Below are 26,457 nucleotides of genomic sequence, written 5' to 3' on the forward strand. Positions count from 1 at the left end.
TCGTAGCTGGGAGTGTCTATAGTATGCCTGTAAAGGGGCGCATGTTTCCCGTGTTTAGAACAGTCTGACAGCAAAATGACATTTCAAAGGAAAAAAAGTCATTTAAAACTACTCGCGGCTATTAATGCGACAGTACACATAGAAGTTCATTGATAAAAACAGCATGGGAATTCCCCATAGGGGAACCCCGAACCAAAATTAAAAAAAAAAAAAAATGACGTGGGGGGTCCCCCTAAATTCTATACCAGACCCTGTATAGTACTGGACAAATTGGTCCCCCAGAATATACCAGATTCTAAAACATCCCTGGGAATTACAGACCAGTTAGCCTAACATCAATAGTATGTAAACTCTTGGAGGGGATGATAAGGGACTATATACAAGATTTTAGTAATAAGAATGATATCATTAGCAGTAATCAGCATGGATTCATGAAGAATCGTTCTTGCCAAACCAATCTATTAACCTTCTATGAGGAGGTGAGTTGCCATCTAGATAAAGGAAGGCCCGTAGACGTGGTGTATCTGGATTTTGCAAAAGCATTTGACACAGTTCCCCATAAACGTTTACTGTACAAAATAAGGTGCGTTGGCATGGACCATAGGGTGAGTACATGGATTGAAAACTGGCTACAAGGGCGTGTTCAGAGGGTGGTGATAAATGGGGAGTACTCAGAATGGTCAGGGGTGGGTAGTGGGGTTCCCCAGGGTTCTGTGCTGGGACCAATCCTATTTAATTTGTTCATAAACGACCTGGAGGATGGGATAAACAGTTCAATCTCTGTATTTGCAGACGATACTAAGCTAAGCAGGGCAATAACTTCTCCGCAGGATGTGGAAATCTTGCAAAAAGACCTGAACAAATTAATGGGGTGGGCGACTACATGGCAAATGAGGTTCAATGTAGAAAAATGTAAAATAATGCATTTGGGTGGCAAAAATATGAATGCAATCTATACACTGGGGGGAGAACCTCTGGGGGAATCTAGGATGGAAAAGGACTTGGGGGTCCTAGTGGATGATAGGCTCAGCAATGGCATGCAATGCCAAGCTGCTGCTAATAAAGCAAACAGAATATTGGCATGCATTAAAAGGGGGATCAACTGCAGGGATAAAACGATAATTCTCCCGCTCTACAAGACTCTGGTCCGCCCGCACCTGGAGTATGCTGTCCAGTTCGGGGCACCAGTCCTCAGGAGGGACGTACTGGAAATGGAGCGAGTACAAAGAAGGGCAACAAAGCTAATAAAGGGTCTGGAGGATCTTAGTTATGAGGAAAGGTTGCGAGCACTGAACTTATTCTCTCTGGAGAAGAGACGCTTGAGAGGGGATATGATTTCAATTTACAAATACTGTACTGGTGACCCCACAATAGGGATAAAACTTTTTCGCAGAAGAGAGTTTAATAAGACTCGTGGCCACTCATTACAATTAGAAGAAAAGAGGTTTAACCTTAAACTACGTAGAGGGTTCTTTACTGTAAGAGCGGCAAGGATGTGGAATTCCCTTCCACAGGCGGTGGTCTCAGCGGGGAGCATTGATGGCTTCAAGAAACTATTAGATAATCACCTGAATGACCGCAATATACAGGGATATGTAATGTAATACTGACACATAATCACACACATAGGTTGGACTTGATGGACTTGTGTCTTTTTTCAACCTCACCTACTATGTAACTATATGACCCTTCCGGTCTGGTATGGATATTAAGGGGAACCCCGTGCCAAAATTTAAAAAAAAAACGGCGTGGGGTCCCCCCCAAAATCCATACCAGACCTTATCCAAGCACGCAACCTGGCAGGCCGCAGGAAAAGAGGGGGATGAGAGAGCGGCCCCCCCTCCTGAACTGTACCAGGCCACATGCCCTCAACATTGGGAGGGTGCTTTGGGATAACCCTCCAAAACACCTTGTCCCCATGTTGATGAGGACAAGGCCCTCATCCCCACAACCCTGGCCGGTGGTTGTGGGGGTCTGCGGGCGGGGGGCTTATTGGAATCTGGAAGCCCCCTTTAACAAGGGGACCGCAAGATCCCGGCCCTCCCCCCTGTGTGAAATGGTAAGGCCTACCATTTCACTAAAAAACTGTCAAAAAATGTTAAAAATGACAAGAGACAGTTTTTGACAATTCCTTTATTTAAACGCTTCTTCTTTCTTCTATCTTCTTTCGGTTTCTTCCTCCATCTTCTTCTTCTTCTGGTTCTTCTGGTTCTTCTGGCTCTTCTGGTTCTTCCTCCGGTGTTCTCATCCAACATCTCCTCCATGGCGTCTTCTTCCCTTCTTCTCCTCGGGCCTCTCCGCATCCATGGCATGGAGGGAGGCTCCCGCTCTTCTCTTCATCTTCTTCTCTTCTTCATCTTCTCCTCTTCTTCATCTTCTTCTCTGGGCTGCTCCGCATCCATGGTGGCATGGAGGGAGGCTCCCGCTGTGTGACGCTTCTCCTCTTCTGACGGTTCTTAAATAACGGGGGGGCACCCAGTGACCCCGCCCCCCTCTGACTCACGGTGACTTGACGGGACTTCCCTGTGGCGTCACGGGGAATGCCACAGGGAAGTCCCGTCATGTCCCCGTGCGTCAGAGGGGGTGGGGTCACCGGCTGGCCCCGCCCCCCAGTTATTTAAGAACCGTCAGAAGAGGAGAAGCATCACACAGCGGGAACCTCCCTCCATGCCAGCATGGATGCGGAGCAGCCCAAAAAGAAGATGAAGAGAAGAAGATGAAGATGAAGAGAAGAGCGGGAGCCTCCCTCCATGCCATGGATGCGGAGCGGCCCGAGGAGAAGAAGGGAAGAAGACGCCGCAGAGGAGATGCTGGACGAGAACACCAGAGGAAGAACCAGAAGAACCAGAAGAACCAGAAGAAGAAGAAGATGAAGGAAGATAGAAGAAAGAAGAAGCATTTAAATAAAGGAATTGTCAAAAACTGTCTCTTGTCATTTTTAACATTTTTGACAGTTTTTTAGTGAAATGGTAGGGGTACCCCCCTTACCATTTCACACAGAGGGGAGGGCCGGGATCTGGGGGTCCCCTTGTTAAAGGGGGCTTTCAGATTCCGATAAGCCCCCCGCCCGCAGACCCCCACAACCACCAGCCAGGGTTGTGGGGATGAGGCCCTTGTCCTCATCAACATGGGGACAATGTGTTTTGGGGGGCTACCCCAAAGCACCCTCCCAATGTTGAGGGCATGTGGCCTGGTACGGTTCAGGAGGGGTTGGCGCTCTCTCGTCCCCCCTCTTTTCCTGTGGCCTGCCAGGTTGCGTGCTCGGATAAGGGTCTGGTATGGATTTTTGGGGGGACCCCACGCCGTTTTTTTTTTACATTTTGGCACGGGGTTCCCCTTAATATCCATACCAGACCTGAAGGGCCTGGTATGGAATTTAGGGGGACCCCCACTTCATTTTTTTTTAAATTTTGGCCGGGGTTCCCCTTAATATCCATACCAGACCTGAAGGGCCTGGTATGGAATTTAGGGGGACCCCCCCCCCACATCATTTTTTTTTTTTAATTTTGGTTCAGGGTTCCCCTGTGGGGAATTCCCATGCCGTTTTTATCAATGAACTTCTATGTGTATTGTCAGACCGGCAATGCATTAGTAGTTTTAAATTACTTTTTTTCCTTTGAAATGTCATTTTGCTGTCAGACTGTTCTAAACACGGGAAACATGTGCCCCTTTACAGGCATATAGACACCCCCCAGCTATGAAATTTAAAGGGATATTACACTTTTATTGTTTCACTTTAAGCATTATTAAAATCACTGCTCCCGACAAAACGGCCATTTTTAAAACTTTTTTTTGCATTGATACATGTCCCCTGGGGCAGGACCCAGGTCCCCAAACACTTTTTATGACAATACCATGCATATAAGCCTTTAAAATTAGCACTTTTGATTTCTCCCATAGACATGTAAAGGGTGCTCCGCGGCCTTCGAATTTGCCGCGAACACCCCAAATTGTTCGATGTTCGGCGAACTTGCGAACAGCCGATGTTTGAGTCGAACATGAGTTCGACTCGAACTTGAAGCTCATCCCTAGTAGCGATGGATCTAAGCGCCATATTGAGGATTTTGACTGTGTGTTTGTGAACTATAAGGCCATGGTAATTGGGTGGTGGTCTGATAAAACATAGGCTCAATGGTGGCTGTGGTGAGCATTGGCAAATCTCTTTGTGACAAAAATAAGTAGTCGAGTCTGGAATATCGGTCGTGCGGGGCTGAATAGAAAGTGTGGTCTTTAACATTAGGGTTTATCTTGAATCGTGTAGTGTCAGCTCTTGGAGGTGTTTTTTAATTGCACATAGTGCTTTATAAGGTAATTTGGATGTGCCGGATGATGTGTCATGTAGGGGGTTAAGTGGGACATTGAAATCTCCTCCTACTATCAGGGTGCCCTCCTGGAAGGATGTGAGTCTTTGTAAAGTATACCTGAAGAAAGGTACTTGTTTAGCATTGGGGCGTATATGTTTGCTAGGGTAAGACGTTTACCAAACAAGGAGCCCTTAATAAACATGAATTGACCTTCCTCATCTAGGTAGGAATCTGATACTTGAAATGGGCAGTGTCTCGCGAAAAGGATAGAGACCCCTTTTGATTTGGATACCCTGTTTGTTGCATGTAGGGCAGTTGGGAAGTGGGTATTTGATAGTTTAAGGGTGGAGTCCGCTTTAAAGTGCGTTTCTTGGAGGAATATGATGTCAGCTTTATTTTTGCGCATGGAAAGGAGTACTTGAGAGCATTTTCGGGGATGTTAAGGCCGTACGCGTTTAGGGAAACGATCTTAGTAATTAATTTGGTTTGTTTGGTAGTTGGACTAGCCATCGTGGGGTGTGACGTAGTGGACTAGCCATCGTGGGGTCTGGTAGATCACCAATATCTACTGGGTGTCTATTGGAGGAGGACGACAGAGATTTTGGAGACGTAAATCGGGGGCTGGCCTAGAGTTGGGCAGCTGGTTAGGGACCCAGTAGGAGGGGTGTAGGGTAAGCGAAGGGCTAGGGGAAGGGAGGGAGAGTGAGAAGAGATAGGAAGCAAAAGACAGGGGAAAGGGGAGTGAGTTGGCCTGGTTAGAGCTTTGTATAGTTGAGAGGTCGAAACTAGGGAGCTCAGTAAAGCTTCTGGTGACTCGCGAGGCCTGCTCACTTGTCCGACTTAGTTGTGCACCTGTAAGAAGGTGTATCCAGATTGGGTCAGTGGTGTAGTTTATTGGTTAGGATAGGCGAGTAGGGGCAAAATCTGGTACCACTGCGTGGGGGAGGGATTGGCGCTGGTGGAGTAAAGTAAACTATCTAGTGGGGTTGTGTCCCGCTGGCAGAGGGAGCAATAAGTATTCTGTAGGGAAGGTTTGAGTAAAGCTTGCATATGGTAGAGATGGGGAGTGTGAAACCTCATTGTGGTCCTGTGACTTATAGGAGAAGCCTATAGGTTTTGATAGGAGTATGTTTACTGCTTAGCAGAATTGTTTATGGATTTAAGTGGTAGGACTGTGTGGTGACGTCACTTGCAACAAAACTTTATTAATGTTAGTGATGTGAAATTCATTGTTTTCACAGCAATAACCTTTAGAACTAACAGACATTAGTCCCACCTAGAGGCAAACATTGCATTCTTAAAAAGTCAGAAAACCAAAGAACATGAACCATAAAACAAGGAACATGAAACATGAAAAAGCAGAACATTAGAACAACAGAGGATTGAAAAGAATTAAACTAGAGGAACCCCTTATGGGACATGCAAGACTCGTTTTTAATTTTTGTGTATTGCTTATACACCTACAGTAAGTGCTTGGTGCATGTGAGTTGTCCCTGAGTGTCCAATTCCAGTCAGTGCAAGTCAGTTTTGCCTTTTTGTGAGATTGCCGAGGTCGGTATTGTTAGTCAGTGGTGACTGGTGACTGGTCTCACTTCATACAGCTGACTTAGTTGGTCAGATTGCCTGGTGCAATTTGTTGAAGCGGGTCATAGCTCTGGTTAGTAACTAATCGTTAGAGGCAAGGGCTATCCTTCCATCTAGGGAGTGTGGGTATTGCTTAACAAGTGCAGGCCATGGTTGGGATATGCACCTGTGTGTTGTCTAGTCGTTGTTGTCTTTTTTTTTTAGACAATGCTGTGGGCGGTAAAGGGCCCTCCACTCACATTACCCTAAGTAGTGCGTGCAGTTGTCGCAACGGGTGATATCACCGACCCCTAGGGGGAGCAGTTGTCGGTCCGTGCTGGTCGTTTAGAGAGTCTTCGTGAGCTGTTGGCGAAGGTAGTCGGCAAAGGGACTGTGTGTTTTCATCCTGGGATATCCATATGGATCTATGGCGTGTCCACAGAGAGAGGGTTGAACCCTGTTTGGGCTGGGCTACCTTCTATGTTGATCTCACTCCCCTGAAGGATGGACATCCATAGCATATCCCCTCTAGAGTGATATGTCATGGGGGACTGTGGTGGCTTTATATGTAGGATACGGGGCATAACCGGTTTGATATCACTGAAGGTCTAATAAACATCAGAGGTTGTTCAAGCTTATCTAGTATAGTAGCCGGATATACACCTTGTGTGTTTCAGAGGAAGGAGCGCGGAGTGTCACCCGTTGGATAAGCTTGCTAGCGAAGTGATATAGACTGGTTTTGAACTCTATCTCGGGTGAGGCTAGTTAACCCCTGTATGGGGGCAAGAGTGGGACATAGGGAGTCCTGTACATGAGGTTTGCCTCCAGCATGGTGTTGGCAGTGTCACATCTAGTGTATGTCTAGCTGTGCTAGTGGCTCATGACCCTGATGGAAGGGGGGTGGGTAGTAGGGTGTGCTAGTCCATGATATACTAAGTTGTGTTTCACCATCCGAGCCCGTTTCGCCAACATAATATGAGCTAGCCCATGCCTGACATGCAAGATAACCACATTAACTTGTAAAAAGAAAAAGTTCCCCTGAACACATAACAGGTGTTACTTGGGGGGTAGTAGTAACATCTGTCTGGGGCTTTGCCTCAGAGGTGAAAAGAGGGTGATAGCCCTGCCTGGGAGATGCAAGTATGACCTTGCAGCTGGAGTGTGTAACCGGTTTGGCCAGTCTGGTGTGGTCCCTGCCGAGGGATGCTGTAGTTCGCTTACCGGGACTCAGAAAGGAGACATCCAGGGGATTCCTGTTGCTGTCTATGCTGACATTCATGCAGCTGTTCAGGGCACAAGTGCGTGGGTATAAGTTAACGTGAGCTTTGATGCAGGTTGTTGAGGTGGAAAAAGAGGGTATCAAGTGAGCGTTTAATATAATAACGCTTGCTTGATATAATATTAAGGCTTTCCTTAATATCTCTTTTTTGAGGTGATAATCAACTATGCAGCAGACTATATCTCTAGGTGGGTTTGATTCTCTGCCCTTCGGTCGCAGGGCATGGTGGATGCGCTCCATGTTGATTGGAGAGTGGTGAGGCCTATCCAGCAGAGTATTGAAAAGGCCTGTTACCTCAGCCTGTAGTTGGTCTGTTTCAATGTTCTCAGGGAGGCCTCTCAGTCACAGGTTGTGGCGTCTGCCATGATTGTTCAAGTCCTCCACATGACGGTTTATTTCTCAGAGTTGCCGGGTGTGAGTGTCCAGGACATGGTGAGCTTGCAGATTGCTATGGATTGTTGTGCCGCCACTTTTTCCACTGCCTGAACTCTCCCTGTGATTGCTTGGATGACGATCCGGAGGTCCGTGATCACGGCCATCAGGGTATCCATTATGTCTGCTGCCTAGGAGCGGAGATCATTCAGGCAGGGGTGTTGTTGTGGGGTGAGAACAATTTCTCCCTTATTGGACTCATTTTGTGAGGGAGGAGAGGACCCACTAGACAAGTTGGCGGGCCAGTGAGGGCCTTAAGAAGGTTGGAATGATGCCATATTGCGTGTCTGGGTCCGGAACATCTCCAGGATGTTTTGGCTCGGTCTTCCTTTCAAATAGCAGGGCGAATGGGAGCGAGATGCCAGGGAGCTTCGTGATGAGGTTCCCATGTTTTCTGGGTAAAGTGGGCAATCGAAAAACCTCTATTGTAGTCATAAATCTAACTCTGTCATTGGGAGCTGTCGAGTTAAGTGACCATCTTCCACAAGGTCAAGCCACGCCCCTCTTTAGATGTTTGTTATGTCATTTTGCTCCAGCCATTACTAAGGCCCGATGGCCGAAATGCGTTGTCTGTTTTACAAGTGTTATACATGTTTTTTTAATAAAAGAAGACTGTTGCCATCCCAAGTGCCAAGATTTCTTCTTGTGAATCATGTCTGAGCACCGGGCAGAGCTGGAATGTAGGAAGGTTTCCATTTGGTGGGCGGGGAGCCTGGCCAAGCTGAGACATCATTTTTATCCAGGTGAGAATTTCAGAAATGGGTATCTGTTACAAAAAAGTGGAAGGGGGGGTGAGTAGTACTATAACTTTTAAGTGAAAGTCTGCTTTGACTATTTTTATGTTTGCTACATTAATTAGTGATTTACATTTTAACAAAACCTGTAGAGACTGGAGATCTCATTTTATTCTCATTATGCTTTTTAGTCAAAGAACCCCATGCTAATAGAAGCATGTGCGACCTTCTTTTGAAGGATCTTTTTAGCATTGCGTGCCTCATTTAGATTAGGTGGCTTGTAGAAATGTTACAGTCTTCTGATACTGTTTGGCATTTTACTGATGGAGCCAGTGTGAACTAAGCAATTCTACTTCCATAAATTAAAACAAAATTTGCATTGCTATAAAATTGCAAGGACACATAGTTTATGTTTTTCGCCTATAAATTCAGCTAGAATTTTCTGCTCCTTTGCAGAGTTAGCTAATGGTCATGGCTTCATACCAAGAGCTCATAAATTTGTTTCTGCAAAAGCACACACGTTTCTTTTGCACCATGGGTGACTGTCAATTAATTGACACTCAGCTGGGTCAATGTGTGTGTGATAAATTGTACCTGCTTGCTAAAATCTCTCATAGCTAGCTGTTAGTGTCAATTGGCAGTAGTGATTGCAAACTATTAAAACACACCCGAGAATAAACTGGACGATATTAAAGCTTTTTCTTTGCATTTCAACAGAATATCAAGGTTAAAATGGTATAAAACTATTTGATTATAACATAAAATAATATAAACAATATCATCTATATGCAAATATTTTAGTACTCCAGTGCACCGTTTGTACCTGCTGTGTTTTCAGTTTTCAAATGTACAGTTATACTTGAATAAAAGGTGAACAAATGAATTGTTGAATAGTGATAGTTTTTTTTCTCATGTTATACAGTACAATTAGTTATTGTCTACTGTACTTTATTCATCCTTTAACCTTTTAATTGAAAGTAATTTTGCACTAGGACAGAAGTGAACATGGCATACAGAGGGATCTTATTTAGAAAAAAAAAAGTTTGGGATTCCATTCAACATTTAATCTCTATCTTTGCCACAATGTCAATACTGTTAGGTTGTTTCCCAGCTCATCTATTTACATTGTTTCTTCACTCTGCAAAGCACAGACTCAGGGTAAGCCCATTTCATAAGGCAAAGGACAATTTTATGTCACCCGATCCTATTCATCCTCACTAAAAATTTGGTCTCTTTATACTTCCTTTGTTTTGCTCTAGATTTACTGAATACACGGGAGGTGCTCTACAAAATTACAGAGCTCATCCCTTCTGGTGCTCTTCCTCTGATTACTGGTATAAATTCTGTATCACTGATAAAGAAATTGATTCACCCTAAAGGGAATGCACTTCAGATTAGGATGATTCAATGAAGGCTTTTTATACGTTTTGACCATCTGTGGCAAAATGATTAATAAGATTTTGACTCCACAGTGGCATGCTTCCATTTGTTGGCAGTCCCATCCTGCAATGTTTGTTATACTTTTCAATCTTTCTTACTAGCAGCCATTTATTAGGAGTGATGTTGATTGACACAACCACCTACATATAACCACAGGATCCAGCCTCAGCTGACATTTTTAACATGCTGGAGAAAGATGTAGGGGCTGCACACATTGGGGGTTTGCAGTGCAGATTTCATGAATGCACTTGGACCAGCAGCAGTCTCAGCAATTTTGTACTTTATGTGTGTAAGGGTTTTTCTATTATATGTAGCTTGGTAGGCAATTTGGACAAAACATGTGGCGGATGCAGTCTAGGTGCAAAAAAGGCACCATGCTAAATTTGTAACAAAGGGGAAGCAGAAAACTTCAGTGAAAGAGCTCAACCTGTGTATGCTGCTTAAAACCCAACTCCAGGATAACTAAAAGCACCTCTGCTTGTTTCTGTCTATGGGATGGAAAAGCAATTTTACTTACCTAACATTTCGCTCCCCCATTCTTTAGCAATTGTGGGTCTGCAGTGCAGATTTCATGAATGCACTTGGACCAGCAGCAGTTGGGCCTTAGGCACTGGTGCTAGTGCCACAACATTGCAACCCCTCACAGATACTCTAGTTGAAGTGCAGGAACAAGCCCTGCTGCAAAGTATTGTATCAAAAATTGTAATTACATGCCCCTGTTAAACAGGGGCTGAAAAATTGGGCCTTAGCCATTGGTGGCTGTGCCCAGAACCAAAAATATTCTCACAAGCTATCAGCATGATCATTGAGGAGGAAGAGGATAGTCACTCAGCATAACAGGATAGTCACTCAGCATCAGCATAGGCAGTCTTGAAGGGATCTGACATTTCAAAAAAAATTATTCGGTTACATCAGCATCAGGTGCTTGGTAGCTGGTGGTGATCCAAGACTGATTAATTTTTATGAAGGTCAGTCGATCGACCGAGTCAGTGGACAGGCACACCCTGTGATCGGTTACAAAGCTTCCAACAGCGCTGAATGTGTGTTCCGAAGAATGCTGGATGCAGGACAGGCCAGCAGCTCAATTGCATACTGTGCAAGCTCTGGCCAGTGATCCATCCTCAAGACCCAGTAACCCTGAAGTTTTTTGGTGGGAAAGGTGTCCAAGTCAGATCTTGCCCCTAGGTATTCCTGCACCATGTAAAACAGATGCTGGCGATGGTTGCTGGAACCTATCATACCTTGGGGCTGCGGACTAAAAAATTGGCTGAACGCATTGGTCGGACGGCCACCCTCTCCACCGCTCCTTCTTTGACTGACCGAAGCCTCAGCAACAATTGTCCAGAAACAGGAGTTTGTAACCTCCCAGTCTCTGGGAACGCGTTGCACAGACCTTTCTGCAAGGCCTCCTGAAGATGTTTCATCCTCTGCGACAGCAAGCTAAGGTCCGCAACCTTACCCTTGTAATGTGGGTCAAGGAGAGTTGCCAGCCAGTATTGATCCCTCTCCTTGATACCACGAATAGGAAGATCCTTCTGCAGGCTTTGCAGGATCAAGGAGGCCATGCAGCGTAGGTTTGCTGAGGCATTCGGTCCAGAGTCCTCTGGGTCACTAAGGACGCCATGATCCACAGCCACCTCCTTCCAGCCATGTACAAGTCCATGGGTTTCTTGGGTCTGTAAATGATCCCTTAAAGACTGCTGCTGATGCTGAATGCCAGGCTCCACCTCCATGCTGACATAATCCTCCTCCTCATCCTCTTGCTGTGTGATCGGCGGGCACGCAGGAACACTGTCTGGATAAAGGAGGCCTTGAGAGCTAAGGAAGTTCTCCTCTTCCTGCCTCTGTTCTGCCTCAAGTGCCCTGTCCATTATTCCATGAAGCCTGTGCTCCAACAGGTGGACAAGGGGGACAGTGTCACTGATGCATGCACTGTCACTGCTCACCATCCTTGTGGCCTCCTCAAATGGTGACAGGACAGTGCATGCATCTCTGATCATGGCCCACTGGCATGGAGAAAAAAAAACAAGCTCCCCTGACCCTGTCCTGGTGCCATAGTCGCACAGGTACTCATTGATGGCCCTCTGCTGCACGTGCAGCCACTGCAGCATGGCCAATGTTGAGTTCCACCTGATGGGCATGTCACGGATTAGGCGGTTCTTGGGCAGGTTAAATTCCTTTTGGAGGTCAGCCAGCCGAGAACTGGCATTATATGACCTGCGGAAATGCACACAGACTTTCCTGGCCTGCCTCAGGACATCCTGTAAGCCTGGGTACCTGCCCAAGAACCGCTGCACCACCAAGTTAAGGACGTGACTCATACAGGGCACATGGGTCAGTTGTCTCTGTTGGAGGGCGGAGAGGAGGTTGGTGCCATTGTCACAAACCACCATACCTGGCTTAAGCTGGCGTGGCATCAACCACCTCTGAACCTGAACCTGCAGAGCTGACAGAATCTCTGCCCCAGTGTGGCTCCTGTCCCCCAAGCACACCAGCTCAAGCACCACATGGCATCTTTTTACCTGCGTGCTTGCGTAGCCTATTGAACGCCTACGGAGCACCGATGGTTCCGAAGACAAATCAGCACAGGAAGAGGCCATGGAGGAAGATGAAGAGGAGGAGGTGGAGGAGAGAGGTGTGGCAGAATCCCCACTAGTAGAATTTTGGAGGTGTGGTGGCGGAACAACCTCCAACACTACTGCACCCTATCCTGCATCCTTCCTAGCTGCCAGAAGAGTCACCCAGTGCGCGGTGAAAGATAGGTAACGTCCCTGTCCATGCCTGTTGGACCATGAGTCAGCGGTAATATCCACCTTACCGCTGACCGCCCTGTCCAGCGAGGCCAAGACATTGCCTTCCACATGCCAGTAGAGAGCCGGAATCGCCTTCCATGAGAAAAAGTGGCATTTGGGAACCTGCCACTGAGGAACCGCACATTCCACAAACTCACGGAAGGGGGCAGAGTCTACCAACTGAAAAGGCAGCAGTTGAAGTGCTAGCATATTAACCAAGCTAACATTCAACCGCTGAGCATGTGGATAGCTGGGAGTGAACTTCTTTCACCGGTGCAGCAGCTGGGGCAGGGAAATTTGCCTGGTACAATCTGACGTCGGTATACTGATAGCAGATTGCCCCCAAGTACTTGGCTGTGACACACCTAATTCTACACTTTCATTCCTTTCAGTACAGGACTCAGAGAGGACTGAAGGTATGGTGGGGTTGAGATCCCAGCTGATGAGGAGCAAGGAGAGGTCCGCTTTGTTCTTTGGTGTGGGTCTTTTAGGTACACTTGCCAATGAACTGCATGGCAGGTCGACATATGTCTGATCAAGCATGTGGTGCCCAAGTGGGTGATGTTTTGGCCATGCGGAATACGCTTGAGACATATGTTACAAACAGCAGCGGTGGGATCTGATGCACTTGTCTCAAAAAAGGCCCACACCAAAGAACTTTTGGAATAATGCGCAGAGACAACAGCACCCTGCACATGCGGAGCTCTGCAGTGTGATGCAGTTGGTGTGCTGCCCTTAAGCTAGCCCCTGGAGGGCATCCTGCCTCGTTGGTGATGTGCCTCCTCCTCCTCTCTCCTATCAGGCACCCATGTGGAGTCAGTGACCTCATCATCCCCTCCTTCCTCATCACTGGAGCAAAGCTGGCAGTATGCTGAAGCTGGGGGAACATGACTGCCAGATTGCTTTCCTTCTTGGGCACCCCCTTCTCTGGGCTCATGTTACTGGGTACCATCATCGGAGCCTTCAAAACGCTGGGCATCCTCCTGGAGCATGTACCCAACACTGTGGTCAAACAGTTCGGTGGACTCCTTGGGAGGACATGATGGGGCTAGGGAAAGAGTCACTGATGCCATTGAGCCGAGGGAAGAGGCCGCGTTGGCAGCTGCTTTGCCAGACAAAGTACCCTGAGCCTGGGTGAGAGAGGATGAGGAGGATGAGGAGGGCTTGGTCATCCACTATACCAAGTTTTCCACATGTTGTGGCTCAACACGGCCAGCTGCCAAAAAAAGGCCAAGTGTGTCCCACGGCCACGTGCTGATGAGGATGCACCCTCTCCACGACCAGCACTGTTGCCTCTAGACACAGAGCCTGCTTGCCCTCTTTTATTGGCTTGTGAATGTCTGCCTCTCCTTGTTGGCCTTCAGGACATACGAATGGCCTGCAGTGAGATGTAGCTGCACAAAGCTGGGATGTATATACATACTGATACTGCAGCTATCAGAATCAACTGCCTGCCTGTAGTATTATTAGTATGAGAACACCAGCAATTGTCTGCAGGTAGCTTTAGGTGCACATTGTGCAGAGGACACAGTACACTAACTGTAAATACTGTAGCTGCCTGCCTGTGGTATTGATAGGATCAGAAGAACACCACCAATTTTATTCAGGTAGCTTTAGGTGCACACTGTGCAGAGGACACAGTACACTAACTGTAAATACTGTAGCAGCCTGCCTGTGGTATTAATAGGAGCAGAACAACAGCAATTGTCTTCAGGTAGCTTTAAGTGCACACTGTGCAGAGGACACACTACACTAACTTGTAAATACTACAGCTGCCTGCGGTACTAATAGGATCAGAAGAACACCACCAATTGTCTTCAGGTAGCTTTAGGTGCACACTGTGCAGAGGATGCACTACACTAACTTGTAAATACTGCAGCTGCCTGCGGTACTAATAGGATCAGAAGAACACCACCAATTTTCTTCAGGTAGCTTTAGGTACACACTGTGCAGAGGACGCACTACACTAACTTGTAAATACTGCAGCTTCCTGCGGTACTAATAGGATCTGAAGAACACCACCAATTTTCTTCAGGTAGCTTTAAGTGCACACTGTGCAGAGGACGCACTACACTAACTTGTAAATACTACAGCTACCTGCAGTACTAATAGGATTTAGAAGAACATCAGCAATTTTCTTCAGGTAGCTTTAGGTGTACACTGTGCAGAGGACGCATTACATTAACTTGTAAATACTGCAGCTGCCTGTGGTTCTAATAGGATCAGAAGAACACCACCAATTTTCTTCAGGTAGCTTTAAGTGCACACTATGCAGAGGACGCACTACACTAACTTGTAAATACTACAGCTACCTGCAGTACTAATAGAATCAGAAGAACACCACCAATTGTCTTCAGGTAGCTTTAGGTGCACACTGTGCAGAGGATGCACTACACTAACTTGTAAATACCGCAGTTGCCTGTGGTATTGACAGGATCAGAAGAACACCACCAATTTTATTCAGGTAGCTTTAGGTGCACACTGTGCAGAGGACACAGTACACTAACTGTAAATACTGTAGCAGCCTGCCTGTGGTATTAATAGGAGCAGAACAACAGCAATTGTCTTCAGGTAGCTTTAAGTGCACACTGTGCAGAGGACACACTACACTAACTTGTAAATACTGCAGCTGCCTGCGGTACTAATAGGATCAGAAGAACACCACCAATTTTCTTCAGGTAGCTTTAAGTGCACACTGTGCAGAGGACGTACTACACTAACTTGTAAATACTACAGCTACCTGCAGTACTAATAGGATCAGAAGAACATCATCCATTTTCTTCAGATAACTTTAGGTGTACACTGTGCAGAGGACGCATTACACTAACTTGTAAATACTGCAGCTGCCTGCGGTACTAATAGGATCAGAAGAACACCACCAATTTTCTTCAGGTAGCTTTAGGTGCACACTGTGCAGAGGACGCACTACACTAATTTGTAAATACTACAGCTGCCTGTGGTACTAATAGGATCAGAAGAACACCACCTATTTTCTTCCGGTAGCTTTAGGTGCACACTGTGCAGAGGACGCACTACACTAACTTGTAAATACTATAGCTGCCTGTGGTACTAATAGGATCAGAAGAACACCACCAATTTTCTTCAGGTAGCTTTAGGTGCACACTGTGCAGAGGATGCACTACACTAACTTGTAAATACTACAGCTGCCTGCAGTACTAATAGGATCAGAAGAACACCACCAATTTTCTTCAGGTAGATTTAGGTGCACACTGTGCAGAGGACACACTACACTAACTTGTAAATACTGCAGCTGCCTGCGGTACTAATAGGATCAGAAGAACACCACCAATTTTCTTATTTTCTTCAGGTAGCTTTAGTTGCACACTGTGCAGAGGACGCAGTACACTAATTTGTAAATACTACAGCTGCCTGTGGTACTAATAGGATCAGAATAACACCACCTATTTTCTTCAGGTAGCTTTAGGTGCACACTGTGCAGAGGACGCACTACACTAACTTGTAAATACTATAGCTGCCTGTGGTACTAATAGGATCAGAAGAACACCACCAATTGTCTTCAGGTAACTTCAGGTGTACACTGTGCAGAGGATGCACTACACTAACTTGTAAATACTGCAGCTGCCTGCGGTACTAATAGGATCAGAAGAACACCACCAATTTTCTTCAGGTGGCTTTAGGTGCACACTGTGCAGAGGACGCAGTACACTAACTTGTAAATACTACAGCTACCTGCAGTACTAATAGGATCAAAAGGACATCACCAATTTTCTTCAGGTAGCTTTAAGTGCACACTGTGCAGAGGACGCACTACACTAACTTGTAAATACTGCAGTTGCCTGTGGTACTAATAGAATCAGAAGAACGCCACCAATTTTCTTCAGGTAGCTTTAGGTGCACACTGTGCAGAGGATGCACTACACTAACTTGTAAATACTACAGCTGCCTGCAGTACTAATAGGATCAGAAGAACACCACCAATTTTCTTCAGGTAGATTTATGTGCACACTGTGCAGAGGACGCACTACACTAACGTGTAAATACTGCAGCTGCCTGCGGCACTAATAGGATCAGAAGAACACCACCAATTTTCTTATTTTCTTCAGGTAGCTTTAGGTGCACACTGTGCAGAGGACGCACTACACTAACTTGTAAATACTACAGCTGCCTGTGGTACTAATAGGATCAGAAGAACACCACCAATTTTCTTCAGGTAGCTTTAGGTGCACACTGTGCAGAGGACGCACTACACTAACTGTAAATACTGTAGCTAATAGGACTAATAGGATCAGAAGAACACCAGCAATTTTCTTCAGGTAGCTGTAAATACTGTAAAAACATCTGCCTGCCTATCAGTAGGAAGAGAATAACAGGAACAGAGCTAGCTAAACTGAATACAGTGTATATATATATATATATATATATATATATATATATATATATATATATATATATATATATATATATATATATATATATATATATATATATATATATATATATACATATATATATATATATATATACACACACATATATACACACACATATATATATATATATATATATATATATATATATATATATATATATATATATATATATATATATATATATATACATATATATATATATATATATATATATATATATATATATACAACACCTAGGATGTATATATAAACAATACACTGTAAGTGCAGCTAACTGACTCGCCTGCCTACTCTAATGTAAATCAAATGACACTGATCATAATTGGCCAAAGCCACCCTGGTTTTGACCAATTACAGCTCTCTGTACAGAAGGCGCTGTGATTGGCCAAGCATGCAGGTCATAGTGCATGCTTAATGTAAGTAAGATCCTTTGCACTATCAATGTGAATATATGCTAATCTGATAAGTTATAGCTAGATCTAAATGTATAAATGCACTTAAATGGTATAAAGTAAATAATGATCAGCGCAGCTTGATGATATATATAAAATTTTAACAATAAGCGATAAATGATGTGCAAAATCCCAAATTGCGATTCTGCAAATTGCTAATGATGCTGTGCAAAATAACTGAAGCAACAGTAGCCCTATGTTCAATGTGGATGAATACTAAAGTGTCTATGTTGTAACTGTGCAAAGCTGCATAATGATGCTGTGTAAAAATTCCTAAAAAACAACAATAAACAGTGTTGAACAAACCAATCTGAGTATGTGCACGTAGTGTTGTGCAAATGTAATAGTGATTGTTGGTATTAATATAATAGTGTAAATATTAAAGTGCCAATAGCCCTATGTTCGGTGTACATAAACATAAAATGACTATGTTGCAACCGTGCAAAAACGCATGATGCTGCTATGTAAAAACGCTGAGTATATGCTAATCAGATAAGTTTCAGCTAGATCCAAAGTGTGTGAATGCACTTAAATGGTATAAAGTAAATAATAATCAGCGCAGTTTAATGATATATATGGAATATTTAACAATAAGAGATAAATGGTGTACAAAAACGCTAATTGCGATTATGTAAATAAATAAATAATGATGCTGTGCAAAATAACTGAAGCAACAGTTGCCCTATGTTCAGTGTAGATGAATACTAAAGTGCTTATGTTGTAACTGTGCAAAAACGCATAGAGGTGCTGTGTAAAAATCACTAAAAACAACAATAAACAGTGCTAAACAAACCAATAACCCTATGTTTAGTGTACATAGACATTGAATGACTATGTTGCAACTTTTCAAAAACGCATGATGCTGTTATGTAAAATCGCTGAAAGCAACAATAAGCAGTGCTAAATAAAACAATCAGCGTGCGTGCGCTAAGCACTGTGCAAATGCGCATGCTTGGCCAATCATCAGCCAGCAATGCCACAGTGAATTATGGGCAGTGACGCGCCACTCGAATTTGGCGCAAACGGCCCACATCGTTCGTAATTCGACGAACGGCCGAACATGCAATGTTCGAGTCGAACATGGGTTCGACTCGAACACGAAGCTCATCCCTAGAGGCCACTAGGACTTATTTAGCAGGGCAGAAGAGCCTATGAGAGCAGATGGTTGGGTAAGTAAAAGTGCTTTCCCAAGTCTTCTAGACAAACAAACAATTAACCCTTGAAGTCCCACTGCTTTGAAAGATTTGTAGGTTTCCCAGAGTTCAGCTTTAAGTTGTTTGCAAGCCCAAAAATAAAGGTACCAATTGCATATACATTGTACAAAATGTGCAAAAGTGCACATTAAAATATAAAAATACCTTTGTTTTATAAGCATTATAATAAAGCCCCCATTACCCCAGTGTTTACAGTAACACATCATCAACTGCTGTTTAAAGATAACTATTTTGTGCTTTAAAAGTGATGCATGAAGATAAATACATTTTTTCTCAATGCATATCTGAAAATGTCATATTACACACAGTAGCTATTGTTGCCGTGCATGCTATTGTACATTACCTAACAGCTATTGACAGACACAAAAAATATGTTAAAGCCAGCTGAGTTATTTGTGGTGTGCTGCTACAATATTGTAAACCTTTTCATAAATGTATAGGCCTTTCACTGTGTCAAGTTGCATGACTTTACCAGACTACTGTTGCAAATACTCTATAGGGTATCACATGAGAAGATTATGAACATGGGCGTCCGCAGACCTTTTTTCAGGGGAGGGCATCATTTTAGGGTCACCCATGCACCGCCCCTTTTCGGCAATGTCATTATCACATTATCATGGTCAGAGACTGCAGAGGTAGTACAGTCCCTAGGATAGGTAATGGATAAATGCCAACAGGCCCTCTTACCAGACCCAGCGAAACTACAGCAGTGATTCCTCCGGCTGGACAATCGCTTACTCTGGGTTCCCTGGGGGCGACTCTGGTCAGTAGTGTAGCATGTCTGTACTCTGGCAGTGGCTCAGTCTTCCTCTCTCTGATGGTGCTGGGCAGCATGACTCTCTCTGGTGGCGCTGGGCAGCATGGCGCTCTCTCTCTGGTGGCTCTGGGCAGCATGGCACTGGGCAGCGTGGCGCTCTCTCTGGTGGCGCTGGGCAGCATGGCACTGGGCAGCGTGGCGCTCTCTCTGGTGGCGCTGGGCAGTGTGGCACTCTCTCTGGTGGCGCTGGGCAGCATGGCGTTGTCTCTGGCTTCCAGCACACTCCTTGTACAACAATATACATGCCAGCAGCCTGAGAGCGATTATCACTGGGAGTCTGTTAACGCCACAGTTAACCATTCACAAATACAACAATAGCTGCTGCAAAATGTTATCAAAAATGCACATGATGTATGATATCTACTGTAAACTTTGTCCTGTAAACTTTGTCCTTAAAGCCTGGTACACACAATGAGATTATCGTACGAATGATCATCTGTTTTTTTTTTTGGATGCTAGTCTCCATATCGAATGCGAATAGGTTACTAAAGTAGGAAAATTCTCTTCTGACAGAATAAAAATTTGGAAGTGTTGTAGTGTATTTGCATTGTATTTTTGGCCAAAAACTGATAAAATGAAAATCATATGATCTGGTATCTGGTACCGTCCGAGAAAAATTTTCATAATTGTCTCTTCTGAAAATATCACAAGGCAGTGTACTAGTGATCAATTTATCGTACTATCGTTTAAAAAGCAGTATTTTTTGTACTATATTCTGATCATGTGTATGGGGCTTAAGAAACATTTGTGAATATTGAAGAGAAAAAGCATATTAGCACTTTACAAGGAGACAGGGATAATTTAAACCCTGGTTTAGAGCTTTTAGGCCCTATTTACATATAGTGCGGCGACCTGCATTTTACCACACTGGATGAACGCAGGTCACCTCTAGGACACACTGAAAACAATTGTTTTCCATGTGTACTGTTCCCACTACAATGCACCCAAGAGGCACGGTGCAGTGAGCTGCAATAAAATGCAGACATGCTACATTTTTTTCACAGCACGGGAGCAATTGCAGGTCACTGCACAGCAGCACAATGGACCGCTCATAAATGATATAAAGGTGTCACTTTGTGCACTCCAAATAAAGTTGACACAAAAAAAGGAAACTGTGTGATGTGCTGAAACAAGTATCACATCACCCTCTAATGTTGGGGGACAGCTACAATATAATTCAAGAAAATAGGGTTAGAAGGTTTCTGAGGCATGTAGAGTGCATATAGTGTATATCTAAAGACTCTCTATTGATGAAAATGTAGCTATGAGATCTGTTCTATCAATCTTTCACTCAAGTTTAAACATTCCAATCAGAAATCTAGAAGTACAGGATGATGCATCCTTTAAAGTAATATTAAACACTCACAGTTTTGTTAAATAATGAATCCATGCACCCCTGTGAACATCTCCAGCACATAATTTCATTCATATAGGGTCACAAACACTTACTTTATTGATCAACACCTCAGTGTAGCTTCCCCAAACTTGGGGAAACCTGATGGGAGAACATGCACTAAGTATTAGCAACAAATTATCTGACAGCTCAGTCAATATGACAGCTCAACTGTAATAGTATGCCACCCACCCATCATGCTACCACATAGAGTATATGTGTTATATTGGTGTGAAATGGCTTATTTCACTTTGAAGGTTGCTGAGAGACCCCTGCTGGTGAACATTGAAATCTCACTATTCCACAGTGCTACCAGCTGATGTTCTAGCTGTCCTGCATGTTCCTTATTACTATATTTTTCATTTCAATATTTTTATTCAGTATAAAACTCAAAGTACAAAAGTATAAGTGGGACCATTCCCCCTGCAATGGCCAACATGGCCTAAATGACATCATAGGTAGGGTATACAGTAAGGCACATAGAGAATGCTTTATGGATTTGTAGCCTACATCACAAGCATCAAGCTTGAGGGTTGAGGAGTGATATGATGCTGTACAACTTATCCTCAAAAGGGGTGTGGGGTCCAGGGGAGTGTCGGAGCTAACCCGCCACCCCAAAAAGGAACATATTGTGATCGGGGGGCTTCCCATTCCTCAGCTCCGACACCTGAACATTATCTAACAGTTGTGCAGCGTTCAGTGGTAGTGGGAGTAGGCTCAGAGGAAGTACCATGATATAACAAAAAATAAATAATCAGAGGGGAAGATAATCATTGTTCTATCAGGTAACATGCAAGTGTTGATGGGTAGAGAGTGCCCAACTCCATTATGAAATCAAACACTAAAATTAGCTAGGTCCATAAAGTCTATGGCTGAAGACCAGTGCCACAGAAAAGAGGAAAGGAAGAGGAGAAGGAAGAAGAAGTATGGAAGAGAGAGAGTAGAGCTGACTGGGGGACAAAGGTATACAGTGTGGTCGATTTGAGATCAGGGGTGTAGAGGGACACCTATGAAGGTGGCCCAGGGATCCCAGATCTTTTCAAATTTTTCTGTGCGGTCCAGGAGTACACTTGCCATCTTCTCTTGTGTCATAATCCATGAGATTTTCTTTTTCGCTAGTAGCATTGAGACAGTTGTTTTTTTCCAAGCTTTGGCTAGGGTGAGTTTGGCACCCAGGAGGATAAAGAAAATCAGGTGTTGTGTACTCCTAGAGGCTTCCTTCACTGGAAAATTGAGAAGAGCGAACAGGGGGGGATGTTTGGATGGGGATCATTGTGATCTTATGGATCCATTAGAAGATCTTATTCCAGGAGCTCCTTAGCCTGGGGCAACCCCACCAAACATGATATATATCACATCTGAGGTCACACCCCCGAAAGCATAGGAGGGATGACGTCGGGTATAGCTTGGCCAGTCTCGATGGAACTAGGTACCATCTGGAAATTACTTTTATGGTAACTTCTGTGAGGCTAGAGTTGAGGACACCCTTGTACGATTGAAAAAAGTTTCTGTTCCATCTATCTAGTTTCCAGTGTTGGGAGAGATCCTTTTCACAGGCTAGCATGTAGGGAGTTTTGGAGCTATTGGAGGCCAATGCCCTATAGATCACCGTGATTCCCCCCCTCTGCTCATCGGCTTGGCAACACCATTGTTCATAGGTAGGGATTTGGGGTCCATTGGGTTGTGTTTTGCATAGTTTGTGCAGGAAGCTGGAAATCTGGGTGTACTGAAAGAGCTCGGATGGTGGCATATCTAGCTTGCTAATGCAGAAGGCTTTGGAAAGTGGGCCCATGGGTCTGAGGAAGTGCCCTATTCTATAAAGCCCTTTGTCAAGCCACCACCGGAAGGCTTTGATGTTTAGCCCTGGTGGAAAAGCTGGGTTTTGAAATAGGTGCTTTAGCGGTTTGATGGGGGGGTCAATTGATTGAGTCCCTTCAGGCTGTCCCAGAGGGTAAATGAGTGGGAGAGTGTTGGGGACAATATTGGGGTCTCATCTTTTTGGGGCACCATAGGAGATAGTCAAGGGTGTGAAGTGGGACTGCCTGGCATTCGATATGTATCCAGTCAGGTGATTCCCAGCGAGAGTAAACTGCCGAAATCTGGGCTAACTGAGCAGCTTAAAAATAACAAAGTAAGTTTGGAATACCTAGGCCCCTCTCTTCTCTTGACCGGAAAAGGACCGCTTTAGCCTGTGTCCCCCCTTTCCCCAAACATATTTCATAATCTTGGCTTGAAATTGTTTTAGGTGGGCCTTGACTATAGGGATAGGAAGTGCTCTGAATTAGTATAAGATGCGAGGGAGTGGCATCATTTTAATTATGTTAATTCTGCCCAACCAGGATAGAGAGAGCTGAGACCACCTTGACAAGTCATCCTCCAATTTTTTGAATAGCTGGGGATAGTTAGCTTGGTAAAGGAGTTCAACCTTGGAGGTTAGTTTGATCCCCAGGTAAGTGATAGACAAGTTATTACATGTAAATCGAAAGTTCTCTCTAAGCCTGGTAAGCAGAGAGTCCAGGATATTATTGTTAAGTGCTTGGGATTTATTATAGTTAACCAGGAGCCCCGAGATCGACCTAAAGTTGTGCAGAAGCCGGCAAATGTCAGAGAGAGAAGTTAGAGGGGATGAAATAAAAAGCAGAATGTTGTCTGCGAATAAGGCGCATTTGTGGCACCGGGATCCACAATGAATGCCGTGGATGTCCGGATTATTTCTAATGGCAACAGCAAGCGTCTTGATTGCTATGGCAAATATCAGAGGCAAGAGCGGGCATCCTTGCCTAGTGCCCTTAGAAATGGGAAAAGATTTTGAGTAAAATCCCTGCAGACGCACCTGGGCTGATGGGTTAGAGTACAGAGCATGCATGATATTCAGGAAGGATTCACCAAATCCCCATCTTTTCAGGGTGGAGAAAATATAGGACCAGTTGACAGAATCGAGGGCTTTTTGAAGGTCTAGGGAGAGGAGACATCCCTTCCTGGGAGAATCATTGTCCCAATTCGAGTTGATGAGGGATATGATGTCAATTGCGCAATGGATTGAACTGGGCCTGCCTCCCAGGAATGAAGCCCACTTGGTCTTTGTATATATTTAAACTAATGAATGAGGCCAGGCAGTCTGCAAGGATTTTAGTCAGAATCTTTAAATCATTGTTTATGAGTGAGATCGGCCTATAATTGCCTACCAAGCTGGGGTCTTTGCCTGGTTTAGGGAGTACCGTGATATAAGCCATGTTATTCGAGTTATCCAGCTGTGCGCCCTGACGCAGGACATTAAAGAAGCGGGCCATGTATGGGGTGAAAATTGTGGAAAAGGATTTGTAGTAGGGGACAGAAAACCCATCTGGACTAGATGCAGAGTGAGACTTTAAGTTTTTGATAACTGTACAAATTTCCTCTTCTGAAATAGGGGCTTCTAGTTTAAGGCGGTGTCTGTCTTTCTATTGGGGAATCTGAATGTTTTCCAGGAACTGATCCACCTCGTGTTGAAACGAGTGATTATCCCCACTATACAGTGATTTGTAAAAGTTTTGAAATTCCCCATAATGCGTTGGGGGTTCTGGGACAAGGTGTCACCATTAATTTTAATTTTGGGGAGAGCGGAGGATCTTATCTTTGGAGTCACCCTACCCGCGAGCATAGAGCCGATTTTGTCACTTTGGCAATAGAATCCGGATCTACTCCAATGCAGCCATTTCTCAGCCTTTATTGTGAGGACCAGGTTTAGGGCTGTGCGGGCTGTGTCAAGCTATGCTATGGGTACCGACCTAGGATTGGTTAATGTGATAAACTCCTGGTCCAGTTTGGCTATTTCAGCCCTGCTAGCCCTGTTGATCTGGGAAGCTATTTGGATGAGCTGTCCTCTGATCACGGCCTTGTGTGCCGTCCAGAGGCATGAAGGGGCAATATAATGAGTGTCATTCGTTTGAAAGTAGTTCTTAATAGCACCTTCAATCTCCTTAACCCTGATCGGGTCACTCAGAATGGACTAATTGAATTTCCACTGCTTATGGGGTCTGTGGCCTGTGGAGCGCTGCAGGGTAAAAAAAAAACATGGAGTGAGCCGACCAGATGGAGTCTCTGATATAGGACCTAGTGGTCAGTGGAACTGTGGTGGAGGCAATAAAATGTGGTCTATTCTAGTAAAGGAGCTGTGAGGGCTTGAATAATGGGTACAGTCTCTTAGAGTTGAATTGACTTACCTCCAGATATCTACCATGCCATGTTGGAAGATGAGTTTGGCTATGCGCAGGCTCTGTTTTGTTGGTCTAGTGAGGCGTCTACCCAGGGGCATGATTTATCTAATCCCTGGTCGAACGCTGTGTTGGAGTCTCCCCCGAAAACTACCATACCCTCCAACATGGGGGTCAGGGTTTTTAGCATGGTTTGGAAAAAGGGTAGTTGACCCTTGTTAGGGGCATGGTAGAAAATGAGCAAGTATAGCTGACCATCAAGGTCCCCTACTACCAGGATGAACCTACCCTCTGGGTCTTTAAATTTTGTTTTGAGGGAGAATTTGCTCTTATGGGAAATGAGAATGCCCACTCCCTTGGTTTTGTCATCCGCATTAGCCAGGTAGAAAGAGGGGAATTTAGAATGGATGAATTTTGGGCAATAGCATTTAGGGAAGTTTGTTTCTTGTAGGAGGGCAACGTCTATTTTTTGAAAGTGTAAATATTGCAGGACTTTTCACCTCTTAGATGGAGAGTTTAATCCCTGCACGTTGTGGGAAACTACTTGCAGGGGGTGAAGCACTGGCGGATTGTTAGCCATGGAGCAGAGGGGTGAACCACACTAATGAAAAAAAGGAACTTACCGCTGATTCTCCAAGATCACCAAGACACCCAACCTGCTGGAACCAGATCTCTGCATCTACAGGTGAAAGTCGGGGGGATCTTCCCAAGTCGGCTTTTGCAAAAGGACAGTAGTTAGTATATCACAGGTGGAAGAAAGAGAAGAAAGAGGAGAGAAGAATGGAAGACAAGGGAGTCTCCCAAAAGTGGCCTCCATCTGTGTGGAGAACCAATACTTTAAACTCTCTGTAAGGAGGGATCAATCCTGTCAGAAGAAGGGTATGATACCTGTTCTGCCGGACAGGAGGGGGTGCATGAGTACCACTCCAGCCAAGAGGTGACTCTCATATAAGGGAACTAAGAATCAGGGGCCTAGGGCCCAACTATAACCTGGGCACCTCAAACCGATGATGCCTTGAGGCACAAAATAAAACTTAACAGTAACACTGACCTTACAATAACTCTGACTTATAGCCTGGATCATCTAAAGCATCTGGGGTCTGTGAGAGAGAGGGAAGGTTAGGAGGTAGGGGGGTAGTGGGGAGAAAAAAGGGGGGAGGTGAAGCGGGGGAGGGAAGGTGGGGGGAGGATATCAGGGGATGAGGCTACACAAAACATTGATAACGTGGTTGGTATGACCTAGAGGACATCAGTAAAAAGGCTAAGCCCTCCTCTCCATCCTGCCATGAGTGTCAGTGGAACATAGTAGATTAAATGTGAGGTGGCCAGAACATCTGGCCACCCAAGGGCAGGAACTTCGGGATTTCGCCTCAGCAGAGGCATGAAAAAGAAATTTGTAGAAAAATCAGCTCACGGAGTTCTGGTAGGCAGT

Source organism: Aquarana catesbeiana, linkage group LG09 (assembly GCF_042186555.1).
Source record: "Aquarana catesbeiana isolate 2022-GZ linkage group LG09, ASM4218655v1, whole genome shotgun sequence".
Lineage (NCBI taxonomy): Eukaryota > Metazoa > Chordata > Amphibia > Anura > Ranidae > Aquarana > Aquarana catesbeiana.